Source organism: Triturus cristatus, chromosome 11 (genome assembly GCF_964204655.1).
Source record: "Triturus cristatus chromosome 11, aTriCri1.1, whole genome shotgun sequence".
In the NCBI taxonomy this organism is placed as follows: Eukaryota; Metazoa; Chordata; class Amphibia; order Caudata; family Salamandridae; genus Triturus; species Triturus cristatus.
Window position 1 is genome coordinate 425,338,196 of NC_140594.1, and position 26,180 is coordinate 425,364,375.

At 45.8% G+C, this 26,180-nt stretch overlaps 1 protein-coding gene across 1 annotated transcript in view; it reads left to right on the forward strand.

The window, feature by feature from the left end:
* LOC146784372 (pyroglutamylated RF-amide peptide receptor-like) overlaps positions 1 to 26,180 on the forward strand; it is a 1,315,107-nt gene that overhangs the window by 59,954 nt on the left and 1,228,973 nt on the right. The gene's annotated exons all lie outside the window — the stretch shown is intronic.

Sequence of the window (26,180 nt, forward strand, 5' to 3'; positions counted from 1 at the left end):
TAACCTTAAATAATCATATGTATCCATTGGTTGATAAAACTGGGCAGTGAAACCAAACAAATACAAAAAATTGGGATGTTTGCGCATTCTGGCCACGCCTCTGGCTCTGCCCACTGATCCAATCCTTGGGTTATTCCCGCCCTCTGATTCTCCGCCCACAGTTCCCCTACTTTTTTCCCCCCACTTCGACCACTGATATATCGTGTTGCTGGATAGTGGGAACACCACACCAGTAAAAAGTACCATACCTATGATATTATAAATTCCAATAAACTGTTGACTAGCAGGTAGCCCACTGTACAACCTGATTAATGAATCATTATCACACTGTTGTAAATATAGGACCTACATTTACATACGTTACTAAGGATTCTGTATGGTCCCGTTATTTGCCAACTGTGTCCACTGGCGGACTCGGGCGGAGGAGGTCCATGCGGTAAGTCGTGAGGGGGTGACACCATCAGTTACCCGCACCGGTTGACACCAACCCTAGTGACGCCACTGTGATGGTGCGTTTGACCTGTCCACTACTGCCTCTCTTCTCTTCACATTTGCTCTCTTATTCCTCTCCCCAGGGTCTTTCACCGCTGCTTTATTACACCTCCCCCTTGTGTTAACTCCTCAATGTGTTTCTTGAACAGGAACATACCCTTTCCGTAGTCTTACCACTGTCTCTTCCGCTTACCCTCTTTCTTCCAACAGATGATGATCACTATGTGCGTTCATTGAATAAAATCTATATATAGTCCTAGCAATACCATCTGGGAGACAAACTGATAGTTTGGGGAAAGAGCAGCTGTACCCACTAACCCCACCTCCAATCTAAGCCAGAGCAGATCCTAATTGAACCTATGGATCATAACTCGTACTTCATTGGCACAGCCAATAGGTCTCGCCTTTGGGACCTTAAAAGTATTTAGTTATGCAGCACAAAATCCTTGCTGCAACAACATCAACTATTGCATGGCTAAACACTTATAAGGTCCCCAAAAGCGAGACTTATTGGCTATGCCAATGCTTGTTTTGGTAGGCACAGGGAGATAAAGTGATTTGCCCAGAATCACAGGATGTGGAGTCGACCCCGAGGCTCGGACCTTCCTTTCCCAGCTCCAAAGTCGGCAGTCTAGCCGTAAGACCACATCGCACAATAAATCACCAACCACCACTTACTTGTTAGCAAAAAGGCCACTTTATTAAGACAGGTGCCAAATCATAATTTTTGCAATGCAATAACTTTCCAAAGTTTGTCTTCAAATCACCCCAAACCTAACCCCCAATGTAAAAACCCTACCCCTAAACAGAATCCCGACCCCTGTGTGCATTTTCCCCTACTTCTCATTTCCTGATCACGTGACTGCTCCCCCCCCTCCCCCGTTGGAGGATAGGCTAACCCGCTCAAGGCTGCCCACCCCCCCAGCAAAACCCCGCCTACCCAGGACACTATACAGCCGTAAAAACAAAACACAAGAAAAAACCTGTCTTATCGTGGCAAAAGGAAAAAGAAACGTCGGTGTAATGCCAACACCAGGAAAAAATTGGGGAATAAAAACAATGCTATGAAACCAGAGGGTGGGTGGGTGGGACAAAAAGAGTAAACAGCCCCTCCTCCCTGCTCCCGAGGGCCCAGTGATTTTCCCGCCCCTGCCTCCCTCTACTCATTACCTTCGGCACGCCTCGCGCCCCTAATCAACCCTCTACCCTGCACCTGGGTGGCCGCTCCATTGTGCGAAGCCACCCAGGGGGAGACCTGGCTCGCGCCCTGCACCCCCTGGGTCCCCCCTCGCACAATAAATCACCAACCACCACTTACTTGTTAGCAAAAAAGGCCACTTTATTAAGACAGGTGCCAAATCATAATTTTTGCAATGCAATAACTTTCCAAAGTTTGTCTTCAAATCACCCCAAACCTAACCCCCAATGTAAAAACCCTACCCCTAAACAGAATCCCGACCCCTGTGTGCATTTTCCCCTACTTCTCATTTCCTGATCACGTGACTGCTCCCCCCCGTTGGAGGATAGGCTAACCCGCTCAAGGCTGCCCACCCCCCCAGCAAAACCCCGCCACCCAGGAAAACCCACAGAGTTTTCCTGCCCCACCCATCAACTTGGTGGTAGTGCACACCCTTTTCAAGCGCACCATATTTGTTCCTTCCAAATTTGCGCAATCAAATCCCGCAACTCCAGCAGGTAATATGCTTGCCCCATTGTAGATAAATGTACCCCATCCTCACGAAACATATACCCTTCCGTGCATTTAATGTTGGGATGAGCTAGGACCTGCACCCCATGACCCTCACAAAAATGTCTCATAGTGCGGTTAACCTTTCGTCTCGCTTTTTCCATTGCTGCATGATGCCGTGCTCCTCTCCAGTGCAACCTTGTAATGAACTCTGTCCAGATCAACTGAGTGCTCTCCCAGGTAGCCCGGAGGACCTCCAAATCATGTTTCATCAACTTTATTAACGACAGCCCTGACAAATCAACGAGGTCATTTTCACCCAAATGAATAATGAGCAAATGTGGCGGTCCCCTTCCAGAGCACATCGTGGCCAGCACCGGAAACAAACCCTCCCAACGCATTCCCCCTTTTCCTTTCCATACCACCTCGTGGTTGGCACTGCGCAGTCCAAGGGAACGCCCACACATCTGTTGTTCGGCATAGACTGCAGCCCATTTAACGAAGGAGTGTCCTACTATCCATGTCGATTTTTTCAAACTTACGGGCCCCGGTGCCAGACCTAGACAGAAAAACAATGATTAACCAAAGAAAAAACGAGGAGCTATGCAGAGACTTTCCGCACATATTTCTCACAACATTTGGACTTCCATCTCCCAATACGGCGTATGTCTGCCCAGGACCACCCCAACCTGGCCGCCTCTGTAGCCGCCCCAATCCGGAAAGAGTGTGTCCCAAAACATAAAGGGTTTTCCCCCAAAAGAAGAAGTACCTTCCTCATGACCGCCAGCAACTGAGCCACCAAAATAGGCTGCCCCGAGGCGTGGCAAAACACAAGACCCAGGGCAAAACCACTAGAAGCCTTGAAACTTTCCCATTCCCCTACCGGGCAGCACAAACCGTCCTCACTTCTGTTTAAGAAAACCCATTTACCCCTGCCCAGCTGATCCGTCTTTGACATTCTCAACCACAGGCTCAACCTGTGCCCCTCAATAAATACCTCATCACTGCGGATACCTGGCCTATGACGCAGCCCAAGCAGTTCAGAGGCTCTGAAGGCCCCAAAAAACAACCATAAGAAACATAATCTAAACAGCCTGCACTCAGACTCATCATAACATACCAAAGGTAACTGCCCCAGCATTCCTTGCAGCAAATCATAAGTTACCGCCCTGCGTAACTGTTTCGTCCCCGCCTGCACCCTGCTTAAGCCTTTGAGGACCCTTTTCACCAAAACCCCCTGAACCAAATCCCTCCCCCACCACAATTGCCCGTAAAAAGAAAGCCCCGCCAACTTGCCAGAAATAGTAGTATGCGAGAGGCCTTTGTCAATCAAGTGTAACACAAAGCCTAGCACCAGATGAGCATCGGTCCAAATCCCCCTATTCTCAGCACACAGTTTACCATAGCTCAAGAACTCTCTCCACGCCTGCTGATAGCTCCGTCGTGTAGAAGCCGCTATGGAGTTTTCCACAAAAGCGGCAAGTCTCAATCCCCCCACTCCCAGACACACTGCGGGATTGGCGTCTTGGTGTGTGCCGCCCCAGGAGCCAGCCTGCGAAATCTCGCCCACTGTAAACGAGACAGAGAGTCTGCTATACTGTTATGCACTCCCGGGATATGACGCGCCTTAAACACAACATTGAGCTGTAAACATTTGAGCATAAAAGCGCGCAGCAAGCGTAAAACTCTCAAATCCCTGGCTTTCTGCTGGTTAATCAACTGAACCACCGTTAAATTGTCAACGTGGAAAAGCACTGAACGATTCTGAAACTCATCGCCCCAGACATATAGAGCAACCAAAAGTGGAAAAAACTCAAGAAAAGCAATACTGCGCCCTTGCAACATCCAATGACGTGGCCAACTCTCAGCGCACCAGCGGCCCTCCCAAAATACACCAAATCCATGCGCACCAGAGGCATCCGAGTAGATCTGCACTTGCCAAATCATGTCTTCGTCCGCAAAAAACAAAGACACCCCATTAAACTCTGCTAGAAATGTCAACCATATAGCCAAATCAGCCCGTGTAGCTGCTGAAATACGCACTCTGTGGTGAGGAAGAAAAGCCCCAGACATAGCCATGCCCAACCTCCTGCAAAATGTTCTCCCAGCCCGGACCACCCTGCATGCAAAGTTAAGATAACCCAACAGCTTCTGCACCTTCTTGAGCTCCAACTTGCGCTCGTCAATCACTGAGGACAAAAATGCAGTGATTTCCTGAACTTTCCCCGCTGGCAACCTTGCTACCATTGCAATGGTGTCTATTTCAATACCCAAAAACACCATCGTCGTGTTGGGACCCTCTGTCTTATCCGGGGCCAATGGCACACCCAGCTCCTGCGCCAACGTCTGAAAAGCCCGCAGAGCTTCCTGGCACTGACCTGTACCCTGAACTCCAATGAAAAGAAAATCATCTAAATAATGACAAATGAGGGCATGTCCAGTAACCTGAGTGAATCGCCACTGCAGAAATGAGCTGAAAAGTTCAAAGAGGGCACAAGAGATAGAGCAGCCCATAGGAAGCATTCGATCTACATAAAAAGCTCCCTGCATCTGCATTCCCAAAAGTTCAAAGTCAGAAGGATGAATGGGTAACAGCCTAAAAGCAGATTGGATATCACTCTTGGCCAATTGCGCCTCCCTCCCTGCCGATCTAACCAAACGCAAGGCATCATCCACAGAAGCGTAGGACACACAGGCATCGTCGGGCGAGATGAAATCATTAATGGAGGAGCCCTCAGGCCATGACAGGTGGTGTATCATACGAAATTCCCCTGCTTTCTTTTTAGGGACCACCCCCAGTGGAGATACAATCAAATTGGGCATGGGACAGCTGGAAAAAGGACCAACAACTCTTCCGGCTTCTACTTCACCCTGCAACTTCAGCTGAACCACCTGTGGCAACTCCTTAGCTGACTTCAAATTATCGGACCACCTACCCAGTCTAGGCCCCTGGTAACCTATCTTGAAGCCTTCTTTGAAACCCCAAAAAAGCCTACTGGCGGCCTCAACATCAGGATACTCCTGCAACCATTGCCCCAGAACCTCCAAATTAACCGGAGTAGGACCCCTTTCCTGCAAACTGGAAAGCATTGCCCCTTCCCCTCTGTCCCCTACCCATGTCACCGAACCGCTGGCCGGCGAAGCATTGCGTGAGGGGATGCCTTCCACCACACTGGGAACACTCATGCTTATATCGGCAAAACTGCCTATTGCAGAAACCCCTGTTGAAATTCCAACAGGCTCCAAAAATAGGGGTCTGACCTCTGCCTCCAAACCCCGCCCCAGGCTGGGCGGGACGAGCGGGAAAGGGCCGATAGGATATAGGTAAACCACTAGCCGTGTGCGTAGTAGCAGGCGGCTGAGAAGACGCCATCCATTGAAGCCACAGCTCGGAATCCACATCACCCCAAGGTCTGTCCTGAGACACACTCAGACGGGCTCTAAACTCCTCGTCATATGACAGCCACGCAAAACCCCCAAAGTAACTCTGAGCCTTCCGAATAATATCCATGTATTTGAAAATCGCTACCGCCCTATCTGGGTATTTTTCACAATATACACTGGCATATATCAGGAAAGCAGACGACCAGTTCTCAATATTCTTAGGCACCCTAGGACGCCTCGCCAGCTCCCACTCCTCCTCCTTGGAGCCCTCCTTTGCCTGAATGTCACGGTGCAACAATTTGAAAACATCCACAAACTCATGGCGCCAAATCCTGCTTTTTGTCTTGTCAGATAGATGTGAGCCCAACGGCATGGCAATCCCCATATAAGGCAGTTTTTTGTGTATATTTTTATCTTCCTCCACTACCTCCGGGGCCCCTTTACCTTGATCCAGAAGAGGCTGAGACCCAGGGACGGGGGCAACCCCCCCCTCCCCACACCCAAGGAGGAACCTTGCTGCTCAGACACTGTCTTGTCCCCCAAAGTATCTCCCCCAGTACCAATAGACCTGGTCGCTTTTGTTGGTTGACCCCCTTGTTGCCAAACCGACCACCACCCCGTAGTACCTGAAGGCAAAGGAGCTGGTCGAAGAGTGTTGACGGGCCATGCTGCTTGCTTGCGACTGGTAGCTTCCAGAGCCTGGTCCGTTGCATTGTCCGCACTAGACGTCTGCAAAAAACTAAGCACATTTGGTTGCCCCACAAAACCCCTCTTCCCCCTCACAGGTTTCCCCCGGTGTTCCCCACAAGCCCCATCCCCGTCCCTCAATTCCCCTTCCTCCAATTCATCACTGTCCAAATCCAATTGTCCCAAGACACCAAAATCACCAACAGGTGCCCCATTGTCCCCCATCCCCTCCAAGAAACCCCCTCTCCCAAACCCCAAACGCTGCTGATCAGTCCCCCTAGTGGAGGGGTGACCCCGCTGGGAAAGGCAATCCGCTCCAGATCGCCCCCCCTCAGTAGGCCCCCCAGACAGAGCCACAGCGTGCTCCATCCGCCGTGTGCGCTTGCCGGCCGCAAACCGTGTGGCTAAAACCGGCATATCTTCCTGGAAGCCGCTCAAACCAATACGTTCCTTTCCAAGCGACGCAAACCCCTGACCCTCCAAACTGCCACCCCTCCCAACGCCCGAGGCCTCTGCCCCGTGCACCCAGATCCACTGTCCATCTCGTGGCGCCTGTAACCCTCTATCGGGAAACCCCTCTAAGCTGGAAAACTGTGCTGCGCGCCCTAACGTGGAGCTCGTGCCCTGAAAAACTGCCTGGCCAGTAGATTCACCAGTGGGAACAAGGGGGGAAGCGCCAATAAGCTCAGGGGAACAGGCAGTTGACGAAGCAAAAACCGGCCCCTCCGTCGCACTCTGCCGCCCCAAAGCGCCTTCACTCACATGAACTGGACCCGTCACCCCTGCGCCCAGGGCCCCCGACACCCTCCTGGGAGTCACAACCACTGAACTTCTCCTTAAGGGGCATTCTTTAGGCACCTCCGGGGGAAAAACACCAGGCAATGCCGTCGCGGGGCTCAACAGAAACGTCTGCCCGTTCAACTGCACCAGCTGTGGGCTGTTATGCCAAGACAAATCAACGGACCCTGTAACTGGGGTGGTGGCTTGCCTCTGAACCGGCCCGGGGACCTGTAAAACCTCCATACTCCTCCCACGTCCCTCACTCCTGGCACGCCCAGCCTGACAACCGGCCCTGCAACCGGCTCTCCTCCCACGCAGCCCGGCCTTCGAGAGGGACCGCCCCCTCCTTCCCCCCACTGTAGTCCGCCTAGGGCCCACAACCATCCGGGCAGGAGCACATACCTGCGCCTCTTCTGCCGCCTCCTCCGACGGGCCTGCCTGCGCCTCATGGTCCACGAACTGGGCCGGTTCCGGCGCCACCACCGGACACATTGCGACCTCCTCCACCGCGTCGGGCCCCGGGGACAAACAGGCCGCCACCGCTCGAGCGACGCCCCTCCTGGCCTTACGGGGTGCGAGGTCCAGGCCCACCCATGCCTGGCCAGCAACGCCGGGCTTCAACAGGTCACTCCTGCCAGCTTCGTGCAGCACCCGTAACGCCTCCCGCACCGCCTCCTGTGACGCCATGACCCTGCGCACAAACTACGGGAAGCGCGATGTAACAAAAAGAGTAAACAGCCCCTCCTCCCCGCTCCCGAGGGCCTAGTGATTTTCCCGCCCCTGCCTCCCTCTACTTATTACCTTCGGCGCGCCTCGCGCCCCTAATCAACCCTCTACCCTGCACCTGGGTGGCCGCTCCATTGTGCGAAGCCACCCAGGGGGAGACCTGGCTCGCGCCCTGCACCCCCTGGGTCCCCCCTCCTCTCCCCAAAAGTGTGCAATATTGGTAGAGCGCAAGGGCAGCAGAGCGTTTAAAACGGGCCTAGACCCTGAGATACGATTCATAATAAGGCACAATAAATTGCAGAATTCGAAGGGTTGATGTTCCGATGTGTGGAGGGAGCCCGCATATATTTAGTCAAAACGTGAATCAAAATTGTGTCACTGTCACAAATTAAAGCCACAACGCTCTCTCCCCTGAATTCCCTTTCAGACAATCGTCCAGAAATAAAATTACTCTTGAAAGAGCGGCCTTTCTTGCAGGATTTTTTGGGGCGTAGAAGTGAGCCTGCATTAGATGTTCCATAAATTAATCCATCAACAATGACGTCATCTTCCGTTCTCACCAGCACTTACCTTCTGTTTTAAGAAACTAACTCCTGCATTCGAACCAAACGCAGACCTCACAGAGTCGGGGGAACGCGGTGAAAAAACATAAACACCCATGCACGTTGTGCTGCCAGTGGTGGTGAACGTATTGTAGTATTCGCAGTGCCACAACGCCAAATAACGCCACCGCCCGTGCAAAACGTAAGGAGAGGGCCCATAGTTCCCCAAATCTCATAGTTGCTCGCGTTGCTCATGCTAATGTGCCCTACCCTTCTCGTCTCTCTCGCCCTTCCTTCCTATTTCCTATTTTTCAGAATAAAAATCTGGGAGGGCCACCGACGTAGAAATGGGACTAAGTGTTGGCACCGACCATTGCTCGCTGAATGACCACTGAAAACATTAAGGGCCTCGTTTCCAAATATATATACATCTCTGTTAGATGACAAGGACACGCTCCTTTCCCCATTTCTGATGAGCTCCACAGCAGGTTGCTGGGGATGCAGGCCTCGGGCCTCGGGATGCTGTTCACCCCGCACTGAATCCTGCTGTGCTGCCAGAGTGAGGCAAGTCAGCACAGCAGGCTGCTCATTAAATAACTATATTGCTGTCACTGGTGTCAGAGAGATGGGGGAAATGTGAGCTTGCAAACACACTGTGACTAATGCGTCCGTTCACCCGACCATCTCTTAACGAGCATTGGCAAAGACAATTGATCAGGCTTTAATTTGCGGAAGCATGTGAACATAAACAATCACAGATGTGGTTTACATTTATTGCACAAACAAATGCTGTTTATCACATCAGAGCCATACCTATTGGCTTTGTCAATGATAGGCGGAAAAGTGCAGGGAGCGCTCCAATGTCAAAATGCAATTTTACTCAAAGTGCAAAAGATTATTCTCTAGTCCTGTATGCAGGTCTTGTACATTAATATACTTCTTAGAAGTCTTATGTTTAGAACACAGTTTGGCATATCAAAAAGTGGCTATTCCTGCCATCTTAAGGATCTAAATGTAACAGACAGCTTTGTTTAATGAAATACCCAATGGTCTTGGCAAGGGTGCTGTTAGGGCTTAGTGGGATGGGGGCACGGTGTGAATGGTGTATATTGATAGTAGACTGCAGCTGGCTGTGACTATGTATGTGTAGCTCCCAAGGATGGACTAGTCCAAAGGTATGGATGGGGAGATTCCAATGTTGCGTGCTGCCAGTTTCCCAGGAGTGTGGACTTGTGGTGTCTAGGGGTGGGCTACAGGGAACTCAGCGTTCAGCTCTGTGAGGCCAATGACACCAGAATCACGAGTAGTCACTTGTGCACTAACATCCTGCTCTGTGTCTCTCTTCATAAGTATACCTAGTCAGGTGGGGACTTTTGAACCTATTGATTCCAGGGAAGTGATAGACCTATTCCTCAAAGTCAAGGTGGGGTCACTGGAAGAACCTCTTAAAGCTCATATTTGTGCTTCCCTTGCTCCTCTTCTGGTGCTGCACTTCAATGGATAATTCAAACTTTCACTGAAAGCTGCCAAAGTTCTGCAGGTTTGGAAGCTTGCAGTCTGCAGACCCAGCCAGTTTTTCCAATTACTGGCAGATTTTCATACTTCCATTTCCCATTAGCGTTTTTGAAAAAGTAATTAACAAGCAACTCTGCAGATATTTAGAGGATAACCATATATTGGATTTCTGCTAATCAGGCTTTAGGGCAGCTCATAGCGCGGGAACTACATTGCTGGCAGTCACCAACTCAATAAGGTGTTCTCTGGATAAGGGAAATGCAGTGGCATTGATACTTCTTGATCCCTCTGCTGCATTTGACTCGGCGTCACATGCATTACTTATTGATTGTCTTTTTTCCATTAGAGTTCATGCCCAAGTATAGGATTGAAAGAACAGTTATGGGTTTTGACTTGATGGCAGCAAGGCCAAGTCGACTAATAATAAGTACCAAACAAAGTGCCAATGCTGCACAAGGCTTTTGCCTAAACTTTTTCGTGTGTATTGACTGAAACAATCAAATTTTGACTGCTTTTTCGGTCAGATTTAATCAAACAACAGTAAATTAATTACATTGCATTTTCATTTTTCACAACATCTGATATTTCATAGTCCTAAACTGCACCGTGATTTTCACAATACCCTTTAAATTATATACAACAATTTTTTTAAGTTTTTTTGACACCTTCTAAAAATACAAAACTTGGCAAAAAAACATGGCAAAAAAACATTCAACTCTTTACAACATTCATACCCAAAGTCTTTTTTTCAATTGGTTGGCCTTAACTAGTTAAGGCCAACCAATTGAAAAAAAGACTTTTTTCAAAGAACAAAGAGTTTAAACAACGAGAGTATAATTTTTTCTGGATGGCCTACACGTGTCACTGACACGTTTTCACTCAGTTGGTTTTGTATTTAATGATTAATATGAATGGGTGTGAGTGGGTATGAATGTTGTAAAGAGTTGAATGTTTTTTTGCCATGTTTTTTTGCCAAGTTTTGTATTTTTAGAAGGTGTCAAAAAAACTTTAAAAAATTGTTGTATATAATTTAAAGGGTATTGTGAAAATCACGGTGCAGTTTAGGACTATGAAATATCAGATGTTGTGAAAAATGAAAATGCAATGCAAGTATAGGATTGGCTGAGAGATTTCTTGGAAGGATGCTCCCAGGTAGTTTCCTTTCCCCTTTTTTAAGTCTGGGATGGTTAGTATTATATGCATTGTGGCTCAGTGATCCCCCCCCCCCCGAGCCCCACACTTTTTAACATCTATGTGGCAACTCTGGCAAAGGTCGTGAGGTCCTTTGGAATTGAGATTTTATACTACGCTGACGACACCTGTTTGGTGTTGTTATTTGCGCAGGATTTAGAACTTTCTAAAATCGGTTTTGGTGACTTAAAGTGGGCTGTGGCTACTTGGGTGAAGCATAGTTTTCTTCAACTGAAAGGGGAAAAACTGAAATTATGCTTTTTAAAAAAGAATTGGGTACCCCTCCCTGTTCTAAATAGGTAGTATGAAACCCTTGTTTTAATGGATAACAAACTTCTGATAGCAAGCAATGTAAAGGCCACATGTGGTACTTGTTTTGTCCTTCTTCACCTTCTTAGAAAGGTGTTTCAATGGCTGCTTATGGATTGTAGAAAATTGTAACTCAGACTCTAATAACTAGTTGGCTGGACTATGAAAATGCCCTACTGGTGGATATGTACCTACCCCTGGTGAAGAGACTACAATTGATCTAAAATTTGGTAGCACGCTTAGTTTGCCAACTTCTATTAGGCTCCAGAATAGCTCTGTCTCTGAGATCATTGTACTGCCTGGTTAGGAAAAGGTGCATCTTCAAACTCCCCTGTCTTTCCCACAAAGCACTGCATGGGACTGGCCCGCTGTACCTCCAGTCCCACTTTAATTTCTACCTTCCAGCTAGGATGTTAAGGGCTTTAAATGTCGTTTTGGCTGCTGCTCGATTCATTCGTACAGCTCAAAATGGAGGACAATCTTTTTCGTTTTTGACCCCCTTCTACTGGAATAAATTATCCGGCCCTATTCGTACATGTCACACCTTTGTGACCTTTAAAAGGTGGGCAGAATATTTGGCTTTTTAACCTGCCCTCACTATGAGCTCCTTTTGTGTCCCCTTTATATATGGCTTAGTGCCGGGATACTCTGTATGGAGTGTGATGTTTCTTTGCTATATCAAGTCCATACAACATAACATAACGTAATGTAACATAATGAAAAGTAACATAACAACACGAAACATAGTATAAGTACAGAGGAAGAAGAGTGCAGAAAGCTTTCTTGCATTGTAAAAGAAGGTATACAATTTTAGGGAGCCTCGGAAAAATTGGAGAGTGAAAAGTATTTCTAACATTCTTGCTTTTGGGAGAACCACCAAAGGTGGAGAAGGTTTATTTGGTTGTGGTAGTGTGTCAGAACCCCATTGAGAGGGCCACGGAGCCAGCAGGGGGTTACTGGGTCCACCGAAGGGGTTGCGCCATTTACTCCTGATGTCCCGGATCAGCCCTACTATAGATCCTGCTCAATTGGGTCAAGCGCCTCCTTCTGCACCTGACTCTCAATTGGTAACATATCATGAGCAGTCAAGGCTCCCTCGAAGGGAAGTGTAGATACAGAATAGTGAGCATTACACATGAATCAATGTCCAGCCAAATACTTATTTTGTATAAAAGAAGAATTTTAATATTAATTCTACACATGCAAAGTTAAATGACATTCAAAATGCAATAACACATTTGCCGTTGAGGTAGTCACCCAAGTAGTTAGTAGAGCCACCCCCTGGTTTACTAAGTTCCCATGTAATTGGTGTGCTGTTATGTCCCACTCACATTCGGCAACATCCAGGGAGCTTCTCCCTCTTGGATTCAGTCAATAAGATGTAATCACTTAGAGTCAGGCAGTATATCTCCGGAGCCGGGTAAGTCCATTTCTCTGCTTACCCGCTCCAGCAGTACAAACCCAAGTAGCGGTACAGTACGTTCCTGGCCCAGGTCAGCAATTTTAGGCTGCACGTGTTCACTCCCACAGCTCCTGGCAGGTGCCAACTCCCTCTTTTCTGAGCCGCGCTTACCAGCATCCTGTTGATTGGAGTTGCTCCAGCCACAGAGGCAAATCTTATTCTTCCTTCCTTGGGGATAAGGGCAGCTCCTTGTTCAGGCGGGGATCCGTCAGCAACCCCTCAGCCATTGGGACTCCTTGAACATGAAGACCCCCTCGTCTTGGTTGTAGCAGCAAGTTGGGGTCATGGTAAACGACCCAGACCTCTGGCCTCAGCGTTTTGAGTGGCCACCTCTGGCATATGGGGTCACTCCAACAAACCACACTGTCCAGATATGCTGGCCTCAGGTTGCCTCCTCCATTGCCCCTCTTAACACATGGGTCTCAGCAACATCCCTCACTCAGGCAATGGCCTGACACAATGGCCCTATTGAGACAATACAGTTTTGCGGCACACTGCCGCCTCTCCTGGCATTCGTGGTCTCTACTTCAACAACGCTGTACAAGGGCAATGGCCTGATCGATGTAGCATTGTCCTTCATGCCCGGGGACCCCTCCTGGCAAACGGGGTCGCCAATGTTCACAACGCAGCACACGGGTGTTGACCTGATTAGTGTGGCACAGTTCTTGATGCGTGGCAGCCTCTCCTGGCATCTGGTGTCACAGACGTTCACAAACCAGTACACGCTCAATGCCCGATCTGTGCAACACAATTCCTCACACCTCACTCAGGAGTTCCACACGTCTGGGCTCCTCTCTGGATCTCACTCCCTCTAACACGCTCCTTTCCCCCACGGGTACACCAGTCTCGGTGAGCAGGCAGGTACTGGTGCTCCAGATTCCAGGGCAGATAAGCTTGGTTTCTCTGGGTGATGTCCCATCACCTAGCAAGGAGACTAGAAGGCTAGGCCTCTAGTCATAGTCACAGGCAGAAGTCTTGCAGAGCTCCCCCTTCTCACGCAGCCTTCTGGCTACCCGGCAGATAACAAAGTATGTGGTCTCAGACTTTGGGGTCTGAACCTTTGAAGTTTTAGTTTGGGATTTTGATGATATGATATGGACATCTCTTCCTGCCTTCTGAAAGATGTCTGTCACAGCAGGTATGACTCCGAAGCTGATTAACCCACAATACATGGGAGCGACCAGAGTTCACACCTGGATGTCAGCCACAGTGATCTGTGCATCAAAGGTTAATCCTGGGTCCTCACTCCTACCCTTTATGATTCACTTATAAGCCTCATCTCTCTCTTCCTGAGAGGTGTCCGGGACCTTTCCTTGTGATCTGTCACTGAAACAAAGAGCCCTTTGAAATGCACAGGAAGAGCCCAGCTCCCCCTCACCCAGTGTTTGTCTCACCCAGCTCACAGGAATTAATCAATATACAATTCTGCCTGGGGGAGATTCCTTTGCTCCTCATGTTTTCACCAGGAAGGCCTGGGCTTCCAATGTCCTCCTTGCAATTTCTGTGCTCAGCGTACACTCACAACACACGCCACTGTTGAGTATTGTTGTGCCCTTGTCCTATGCTACCACAAGCATTTCCACATACAGCACACATACTCAGTCTGCACACTCTGTCCAATACTACAGTCTCTCCTTACTGCACCAGTGTCACTTTAAACACCCTCTGCCAGCACACACACATTTACCATGTGCCCACCATTCCATACTGCATTCACTAAGTAGTGTATTTTCTGTATGCTCACATGCACTCAGCACATATTTTCACTACGCACACACTTTTGCATCACTCTGATGTAGGCCAAGGGTGAGTTAAACACATAGCAGAGGAACTTTCAAAAACGTGAGTGAGCTGGTAGTCCTCACTTCAATGACACAGGGTAAAAAGACCTGGTCACTACTTCTCATCCGCAAAAAGAGACAACTGATGGACGAAATACTGAATAATGCAAACATTCACCCCTCAGTCACAAGGATCTTGGTTTAATCCATTGTTCTTTTGCTCACCACGCCACACCAGTTTGGACCCAGCGATATGCAAATCAGTCTTGACCCTGTTCCTCATGATAACAGTCCAGCCCGATCTGCCAGGCCAGGTCCTCCCTGGACCGGAAACAAGCATCCTGGGACCGGCTTTGGGGTATCACCCATCATCAGCCAGGCTAGCTTGAATCCAGTGGCGCAGTGAGCACAGGACCCATGTCTGGGCATACCCTTCCCTCTTAGGGCGACAAATGCAAAAAGAAACAAATGATGGACCGAATGCTGAACAATGCAAACATTCAGCCCCAGTCACAAGGATCTGGGTTTAATCCATCGTTCTTTTGCTCACCACACCACCCCAGTTTGGACCCAGCCAGATGCAAATCAGTCTTGACCCTGTTCCTCATGAGAACAGTCCAGCCTGAACTAAAATCCGGGTCCCACCTGGACCATAAACAAGCATCCTGGAACTGGTTTTAGGGCATCACCCCATATCAGCCAGTCTAGCTTGAATCCAGTGGCACAGTGAGCACGGAACCCACATCTGGGCATACCCTTCCCACTAATGGCAACAAATGCAAAAAGAAACAAATTATCGACGGTATGCAGCCACCACCACTCTTGTACTGTTTACCTCCTGGTGAAGGCAGTAGTCTTCATCACTATGAGGATAGTGCTTTAGGCGCCCCTATGGATCCAATAAGACCACAGTCCATGAGACAGGCCTATGTCATGGCGCATACACATGATCAATGTTCATCTATGACAGGAAAAAAGTTGAGCATTAGGGATCCAGACAACAATACAGTTGAGCACTCATGGCAGGCATACACGTCTTTACCATGCAGAGGAATTTTTCGTCTCAACAAGGGATGTTATAAATACCATGAATCACATCTTTAGGTCATCTTTTGGAGTGAAGTTATGGATCTGCAAATTAAAGCATTTTAGATAAGGGGACAAATGGAGCCAGATCTGGCGCTGCCAGAGCATCCACATGCTTCTTACCTAACATGCTTCTATCTCAGGAATGTGGTCTTCTGCTTGCTTATGGACTTACTCATGGTGACGCCAGTGCTGCTGGGGGTGAGGAGGTTGGGAGCTGTGGTGAAGAACCTACCCTACAGACGGCTTCTGAACTAGCATAGGAGTAAAGAGTCAGGTGAAGATGGTGTGTGAGCTAAGCTGGGGGCTGTATGGAGCAGCCACAGCAGCTGGGCCCGGAGAGATGCAGATAGGTTAGTATCATGGTGTCACTTCTTGTTGCAGCTGTGGACATTGTCACCATCAAAATGGCCACCTCCAAACCAAACAGTGAGGGCCCACAACAGAGGGCAAGCCACTCCTCCCCAACCCGCGCACCCACAACCAGGCACACCCTCCCGTCCGCTCCCAACCAGGCATACCATTCTGCTTTCTCGCAGTGTCAGAAGCAGAAAAATAAAATGGTATTTAAAATACAATTTTATGTTTCTGCTTCACACACTGCAAGAAAGCAGTGGGGCGACGCTCCTCTGCCCTAATGGTGGAGCCGCCCCTGAATGGTTCCCACAGTACTGTGTGTGGCAGCTTGGCTGAGCGTGCACTGTACACTACACCATAGTCGTATACATAGTTGGAAGTGTGTTGAAGCTATACCAGACCCATCTAAATAATGAAACTGATTTGACACAGTCTTTTGGCAGGGATAAACCCAGAACACAGTGAATGCCAATAACAGAATCAACTGAAAACCAACACGCTAGCAATAACATAGTAGTAAGGAGCATCAAAAGTAATGAGTACCTACCGTAGACCACAGATGCACCTTCCCTACCTCCCTTTTACGATGCCATTACAGAACCTAGAAACAAATCGTGCGCCATAGATGTGGCCTCTGTTTGTACTATAGATAGTGGGAAAAGTATAGTCAACGGAGGATTTTGAATAGCGCGCATTATCAGTCGAAGGAATTCCAGGTGATTTTAATTGTGATAAAGGAAAAGGAGGTCAAGTGGAATAAGGTAATTGCTTTGGATTACACGATTTCATCAAGTATGGAAGCCAGGATTCATCCCGGGTTTAAGTTTCCTGGTGGCACCGCCCAGCCACTTGGATAGGTTATCTCTTTATCCTGTTTTACATCAAAGATTAATGCTTCACCTTTTATTCTCTAAGAAGTTATATAAGTACATTGTACTCTGTTTTAATTTAATTTTAATAGCTTCTACCAACCCTGAAGTGGTGTTGAAGCAATTTGTCAGACCCTTCTGACTGCATTACAGCGAGGCTAGCCCAATTAGCATATCCCCACCCGCAGAGACTTCAACATCAAATGTCTACACCACAGAAAACCTCAAGTCCTTTGATACTTCCAACCCTCGTTCCAAAACCCCAGTGTGTACTGCACGTGGGGTAGAGTCCTTTCTTCACAGTCCATGTCGGCTTTGATCTAGGCTTGAATGGCATGGGAGTGCGCATGTCGCTCCCCTGCTCACACACACTCCCATAACAGGAAGTGCTTTATGGTTTTCAAATCTGTAAAAACACAATGTGCACATCTGATTTTCCAACAGGGTTGCTGATCAGGCTCCTGGCAGCAGAACATCTTAAATAAAGCTAAAAGGACTTTCTGATTGCAGGGATATCTGTCTTGTGTTGATCCTTATAAATGAATAATGTAATTTCGTCTAGTTGGAAATGTGCTTTATTTAGAAACTTGCCACATGTAAAGACATTCATTGGTTTTGTCCTACCTGCATATGTTGATGCTGAACATCACTTCTGCCTTCATTGTCATATTGTATACGCCTCACTATTTCCTTGTATAGTGTTTCTCCTTTTTTTGTGAAACTTTCTGAAACACTGGAGTGGTTTGAGGTTTGCTATCTAAAAACTAAATAAATACATATTATAAAAAGGTTGTCAGCTGGATATGGTGCATGTGTGTGACACATTGCAGGACATGTTGTATTTGAGCCCTGTGAAGCTCACTCGCCCTGCGCCCCCATTCATTGGACACAACAGGTTAGACAATAAAATTAAAGAACACAGGGGCATATTAGCAAGACCGGCGATCCTGCACATCTAACCGGGACTTCTATTGGAATTCTATAACGCATATTAGCAAGCCCATTATCGCTGTTTTAGCAGCAGTTTCCTGCCGCTAAAACTGCGATAATTTTATCGCCGGTCTTGCTAATATGCCCCACAGTGTCCATCAGCGTTGCTGCTCCCGCGCTTAGGGGCATATCAGCAACACCCGGCGATAATTATCGCTCAGCGGTCTTAGCGTGAGGATAATTATCGCCGGGTAACGAGGAATTTTATCACTGAGATAGCGTGCTATTAGCAACGCTTATCTCCTCAGCGATAAAAATCCTCACGCTAACTGCCTAACGTGAGATTATCTCACGCAATGTGGCGTTAGCTTGCTGATAGGGACTCACAAACTTAGCCATGATATCCACCCTCCATAGGATATCATGGCTAAGTCAGTCCTGAAGCAGGTGTAAGGAAAGTAGCGATAACAGAGGTTATCGCTACTTTTCCTGACGCTATGCTTCATAGCGTGGGGCTTGATGATAGGAGAAATGTCGCTTAGCGACATTTCTCCTGTCAAGTTAGGTCAGGAACGCCCACTTTGCATCTCATTAGAGACGCAAAGCTGGGCGTAAAGAATCCCCATGCTAAAGCAAGGTTTCACGCGTTAGCGTGACCTTGCTAATTAGGCGATAAAATTATCGCCGCTTTTCGGCCGAAAACGGCCGCAAAAGCGGCGATAATTTTTTATCTCCTGCTTGTAAATATGCCCCTTAGACTCTTGCATACATAAACTTCTGATAATGTATCTCACTCTTATTGAGGCGCAAAGACTCACGCGTAACTCTGTCAGTGCACATCCGTCCTACACACCTTGCATACAGAAACACCTCTTCCGATGTAGCTCGGGTCTGCAGCAACACTTGATTTCACGGTGCTCCAGCCCATTCATCGCTCTGACAATGTTCTCCAGTCCTGTTCAGTAGCATCCATTGATTTTCCTCTGTTTGGACTCGCACACACTGTGCCTAATGAATCTCTATCCTTCAACTGTGCCTGCTGTTGCAATACTTAGATTCACACATAATGTTGCCGATGTCCCTCAATTCTGCAGCAGCATCTATTTTTTTGGTGCTGCTAACACCCCACACTGCTGGCTAGCCGGCAGCTCATCAGACAGACTGCCACTAGACCTACAACAGTCAATTAAGTAACATTCTGTGCTATTTACCTGGTGGCCTGATAAGTACCATCTTTACACCTATTCAGCAACATGACACCCCAAATAGCATCTATTTTCTGCTACTGGTCATGTTATTGACAAAAAACAAAAGCATAAGATTATCTTGCTGCTTTATAACAGCTACTTTTTTATTCTTTGTATCCATCAATCGAAGACAGGTAGTTAGACATATTTTCTGCGGTTTGTGCATCTGCTAGTTCCACAGCAGGTGTTTCAGATGATTCTGAACAATGCTTTGTAGGCCATATGTGCAGCAATGTTCCAAAGGAAATCACGGGAAAGTATTTAGTAAATTTCCAGGAATTAACACATTCAATGACACTGCTATCACAACAAATGTTTAAAAGAATTCTGAAATGTAATCGCTCAGCACATTCAAGAGACAATTCCAATGCGTGGAAATGTGCTACAGGTGCTGGCGCAGTGGAAGTGAAAATAAGTGAGCAAAGTGTGAATAACAAACAAATATACATTGAACATAACCAATAAATGTCTTAACTATTGGAACATCAATTACAAAATAGAACCTCATAGAAAAATAAATTAGATAAGTTTCTCAAAGACCAAGAAACAACGCAAATGTGGTTAAGACTGAAAAGTTGACGTTTCAGTCCCTTATCATCTAATGGTGCCTTCCTCAGGATAAAGTAGTAGCAACATAGAAAGAGATATAGGAATTGCCAGAATATTAGAGAAATAAGAAAGAAAAATGGAATTAAGGGAATGATACCATTATACTGTTCACCTGACCCATAAAGGAACATGTGTCAATGCAATGTCTAGAGAACAAAACCAGATGACCAGTGCCCTACAGTTGGACATAAATGACCTATAAAAAAAAACTGTGATTATCAAAGCAAAAGTCATGCAGGAGAATGGAACTGGGCCAGCACAAAATAGCTTCTGCAAACTTGAAACCAGCCTGGACATGGTATTATGTGTGGAAGCTAATGTAGAACAGCATGTACACTGGAAAAAGAGTCTAGACACACTTGGAAAGTGACACAGTCGTTGTGCAAAAGAAAGCAAAGTGCACCGTGAGAAAAGCGAGACATGTACACAGATATGCAGAGGTGAAATGTTCATTAACCTGTGAGCCAGAAAGGTCATCAGTACATGTCAAAAGCTATCAGAAGGTATAGCACACTACAGAACACTAATATCTATCCACCCACATTAAAAAGACACCTGCACCCAGGGGGCAAAATATTGTAGCGATGTCTCAGAGTGCAGGGAGAAAGACATAGGGTGGTGTCCAAAATCCAACCAGCCGAATTTCCTAAGGGTACAGAAATAACACCATAAATAAAACCAGTAAGGATCATGGCCAAATAATGTAGAATATCTGCATATGATACAAAAAGAAGAGCGAAATAGAGATGTAAACAGTATACCGTAGAATGTCAGCCAATGACCTGAACTCTGCGTGACCGCACTGAGCGCTCAACTGGCAAAGTGCACTCAAAGAGTAGATAAAAAAGAAAAAGGGATTAACAATGCATCTGGGGATACATAAAGCTCATAGGCACCAGATTAGAGTGGTCAGGATAAAAAGGATACCGAATACATGTACGTAGTCAGTAAAACCAGTCTGCACAATATTACATTGGTGCCAAATTAAATAGAGAAAAGGTGTGTCAATGAATGGCAAAAACAATGAAAGGCCACCTGAGGCAGTGTGAAAGTCAATGGCTAGTACAAGCCAATACTAATGGTCAGTGAAAAAAATAAATGAACCTAAGACACACAAATTCAACCGGTGAACTTCACAAAGTATGAAATGCAAGTTAGGAGGGAAACAAATCTCTGCCAGAGACTATCTCAAAACAAAATTGAAGCCTGCGTGACTGAGTCTGTGTTAAAAAACAGAGAAAAGTCATCAATATAAAGCATGTCTGACCAGAAAAAAATAATGCAGAGAGGCAACAGACGGAATGAAAGTTAGATAAAAAGAAACAGAGAGGGTAAGTGCTAGAAAATAGAATCAAAAAAACTTATGCAGACTCCCTCACGATCTGTATTCCTTCTCTATAGACTAGATAGAGCTCTATGGGCTATCCAGCACTCAATTTATTAAATCATAAACTAATGTTTAACATTTTATTATATTTGTATACTTGTTCATATTATTGCTATAAGAAAGTCTGATTATAAAAAGTTAAAAACATGTTTATGAAATCACAATTTATTCATAAATACATGTGTACAGTTCTTCCACATTGTAATACATTAAATATTTGTACTATCATGCTAAAACAAATTTGGAAACTATACAAATGTGATAAAACATATACCCAAAGTGACATATGGTATGCCTCCTATGTCCAACCACACACAACCATTCTGACCTCATATGCAACAACACACTCTCACATTCATATTTCAAACATCGCCTACCCAATCACTAAAACATACACCAATGGAAATAAAAGAGAGAACACTTCAAAGAATATCCGTAATTGTGTTGTAGGTTGGGAATTCAAAACAACCAGGTCAATGCACGTTTCACAATTGTTGACGCACACACATATTATTATACATCACAATATAGTAGCATATCAAAATAGAACAATAATAAATTGGGCTTCTGTTCTTTCTTTTATTTTCAATGGATCTTCCACTCCCAACGCGTTTCATTGCTTTAGGGATTGGCCCAAACGACTTCCTCAGGGCTTAAACTTCCATTCATATCAATTGTCTCTCAAAGGTCATATCCTCCACTCAAAATTCTTTACTACAGCTTATAATGTTCGAATTTAAATGCTGGTATGGGACCCTCCACTTTGTATAATCGTGTAAACCAGCACTTCAATATTTCCTTGTTCTCAAATTGAAAATGATGCTTCTTTAGATCTTACTGTCGGTTCCTCATTATTGGGAAGCCTCAACAGAGGCTCTTCACAGATAATATGCAACAGAGTTCTATGTAAAACTGAGTCGATCCCTCAGAGAATTTCGACAGGTCCCTGAAGTACGGGGAACCTCTCTCCTCTCCCGCCACTCGGATACAGGTAAACCCGGAAGCTGCCTGCGTTTACCTGTATCCGGGTGGCGGAGCGGAGAGAGATTCCCCGTACTTCAGGGACCTGTCAAATTTCTCAGAGGGATCGACTCCGTTTTACATAGAACGCTGTTGCATATTATGTGTGAAGAGCCTCCGTTGAGGATTCCAATAATGAGGGACCAACAGTAAAATCTAAAGAAGCATAATTTTCAATTTGAGAACAAGGAAATATTGAAGTGCTGGTTTACACGATTATACAAAGTGGAGGGTCGCATACCAGCATTTAAATTCGGACATTATAAGCTGTAGTAAAGAATTTTGAGTGGAGGATATGACCTTTGAGAGACAATTGATTCGAATGGAAGTTTAAGCCCTGAGGAAGTCGTTTGGGCCAATCCCTATAGCGACAAAACGCGTTGGGAGTGGAAGATCCTTTGAAAATAAAAGAAAGAACAGAAGCCCAACTTATTATTGTTCTATTTTGATATACTACTATATTGTGATTTATAATAATGTGTGTGTGGGTCAACAATTGTGAATAGTCTAATCAATCTCTGATTGAGTTCTTTGGGGATTCGGGTGTTATTCCCCAAGTTGAAGGCACCGCAGGGCACTGACTGCATATTGAGAAAAAATAGTGTGAAAGCTGTAGGAGCGCTTCATTACCCTTCACACCCAATTAGGATAATATCAACGCACGTTTCATTGGAATTAACAATTCGCATCCACCTTCATCAGGACCATCCATTTATCTGTTTTTAGGGGAGTGGTAGGGGGTCTCATAAACATTTCTGCTGATTGCTTGGGGTTGCCACTAGGGGCTCGCAGAAATGCAAAGGTGAAGGATAAATCCAATACATACAGCCTGAGACAAGAGTTCAATATGTATGCTTCTGAGGCCAGTTCGTCCAATAGATGTAAAGGGTGTCCGAAGAATACAAACTAATTAAGAAAGACGATATTCATATGATCAAGATATAATATCCAGGGCACCATGTGCCTAGGCTGCAGCTTTATGTGCTGAGTCGGGCTGTTCTGTTTGTCAGGCCTTCTTTGATGTATTGATTGAATGATGTGTCAGGAAAGCTTGCAAAAGAATACAAAATATAATGTTCATTGCACAATGAGAACACACATGAAGCAGAAATTCGTATTGTCCATTAATCAGCCTGACAACACAGTTGAAAGTTGGCTTCATCCATGATTCGTGTTCGCACCCCTGTCCATAGCTCTCAGGTGCACAGTCCATTTGCATTCCTGCACCAGAAGTTTAATTTGGTGATTGCCACCGCTCAGATTACGTGTGTGTATCTCAAGCATTTGCCTATCTTCATCTCATCAAAAGAGTGTCCATGTTGTCTATAATGTTCCACAAGTGGGACTCAAATTTTCTCACAGTTGATCCTGCTGCGGTGTTGAAGTATCCATACCGTAATCTTCTGTGAGGTTTGTTCGATATAGATTTTATGACATGGACACCTGTGACCTGATAGCATAAATTACACAACTTGTGTTGCAATTAGAAAAAGCATTCAATTCAATTTTAATATCCTCATATTCAAAAGTCTTGGATGCCAAACAATAATTACACACCACTCATCTAACACATTTAAAGTTTCCCCTTGAGGATGGAAGACCCACTGGGATTGTAAAGACAGGGCATGCAGGGGAGGGAGAGGGTCCCTGATTACCATGTCTCTGAGATTGGTAAATCAGTGCAATGCAGAGTCTCCTGAATCAGATGTCAATTTTTGTGTACTACCTTACAAGTATCATTGCTATCAGTACTGAATTTGCTAACAAAAATATCATGTAATTGTGTCCTGTCTGGGGACCAACATGTCATATCTGTTGGTATACTGTTGTGTACTTACTCATTCATGGCGCGTGGTGTCCACGAGCAATCTTGCATCTCGCTCGTGGAGACCACGCGGAGTGTTGTGGTTCAAAAACAGGGTGTCTCGGGTGGTGGTGAGCGTTAGGGGAAACGTTAGGCATTGATGTTTTGTACTGGTAGTGGAGAGCATGAATAAACTTCTGTTCCAGCTGAACTTTGCTGTCTTCCGTCTTTTCTGATAAGTAAGACGTTTCTTAACATTGGCGACGAGGATGGGACAGCTCAAAAAATTATACGGCGTTTATCACACCTGAAGGTCTATTCAGGTATCGTCGCATGCCATTTGGGTTGGCTAGTGCTGCCTCTGTTTTCCAGAGGTTGATGAAAGAAACTCTAGAAGGGCTGTCAGGGGCCATCGCTTTCCAAGATGACATCTTAGTTTTTGGGAAGAATGATGAGGAGCATGATAAGAATTTACATAACGTCATTGCAGCTTTAGCAAAAAAAGGCCTCACTCTTCGGTTAGATAAATGCAAAATAAAAGCTAAGGAAGTGGATTATTTAGGACACACTATCAGTGGAAAGGGGATTAGACCAAAACACAAGCACATTGAGAGCATTACTAACGCTCCTCTACCGTCCTCGAAGGAACAGTTGGTTGCTTTTCTTGGATTGATTGAATTTTATGCCAAATTTATTCCTAATTATTCCATGAAGACTGAACCGTTCAGGTGTCTATTAAAAAAAAATGCAAAGTTTGTGTGGACAAGTGACATGACTGAGGCGTTTGGGAAATTGAAGGCATTCATAGTCAATGCACCCTGTTTAAGACCGTTTGTTCCAGGGAAAAAATGCATAGTTATGGTAGATGCAAGTAATCTAGGTCTGGGTGGTGTTTTAATGCAGAAAGATAACTCTAGTGAATGGATTGTAGCATATGCGTCCAGGGTGTTGAGAGATGCAGAGAAGAACTACTCTGTCATTGAAAGAGACTTACTTGCTTGCGTATGGGGAGCAGAACACTTTAGAAGTTTCTTGTGGGGGACCGATTTCATAATAAAAACTGATCACAAACCGTTAGTTTTTCTAATGTCTCCTGGCGGTGGTAGATCCATGTCTGCACGGTTAGCTAGACTGTCATCAAGGTTACAATCTTTTCGTTTTCACATTGAATATGTCCAGGGGAAAGCGAATATGCATGCGGATTGCATGTCCAGGTTGCCTTTGGATAGTGATAAGGATTATCAGGAGGATGATTGTGAAGTTGCTTTCACAACACATGATATCAACTTTTTACATGGTGATAAGGCGAGTTTGGATGAAAAAGTTTGGATGGAAGCAATGAGAAATGACAGTGAATTGAGCAAGTTTAAGAATTACATTGTGCAGGGATGGCCGGAAGAAAGAAAATTATCTGGTGATATGATGAGCTATTCCAAAGTCAAAGATGAATTGGCCATTGAGAATGGGTTGGTTATGAGGATGGACAGAATAATTCCTCCTTTTACTCTTAGAAAAACCATTATGGAAATTGGCCATGAGGGACATTTAGGAGTTTCATTTACTAGAAGGCGAATAAGGGAGGCATTTTGGTGGCCTGGCATTGATTCTGCGGTCGAACATTTTGTACGCGAATGTGACAAATGTTCGAATAGTGATAAGTCTGCGGTGCCTTTAAGAGTTGAGTCGTGTCCTGTGGAATATCCTGTCGGGCCATGGAGGAAGCTAGGGCTCGACATTATTGGTCCATTTCATGTTTTGCCCAGGGACAAATGTTTTGGGATTGTTTTAATTGATTATTTTTCCAAATGGCCTGAAATCAAGATGGTTAAAGAAGTTACGTCACAATGTGTCATTGAATTTCTTGATGGTATATTTTGTAGGGAAGGTATTCCTCAGGAGATTGTCACAGACAATGGTCCCCAGTTTATTAGCAGAGAAATAGAGTCATTTTTTGGAAAATGTGGCATAACTCATAGGAGAATTTCAGTCTTCCATCCAGAGTCAAATGGTCAGGTGGAACGTTTTAATCGTGTGGTGAAGGAAGCGATTCAACTTGCTATTAAGGGTGGACTCAATTGGAGCAATGCTCTACAGTCCATGCTACTAGCATATAGGACATCTCCTAATTCAGTAACTTTAATCAGTCCATTTGAGCTTTTGAGAGGACGGAAACCCAGCACTTGTTTGGTTCCGTGGTGGTTAAAGAAGGGTATGGATGACAACAAGTTGGTTGCTGTTGACTACAATGTAGTTAGACAAAGGGTCAGTGAGTATAAAAAAAAAATGAAAGAAGTTATGGACCAGAAGCGGGGTCC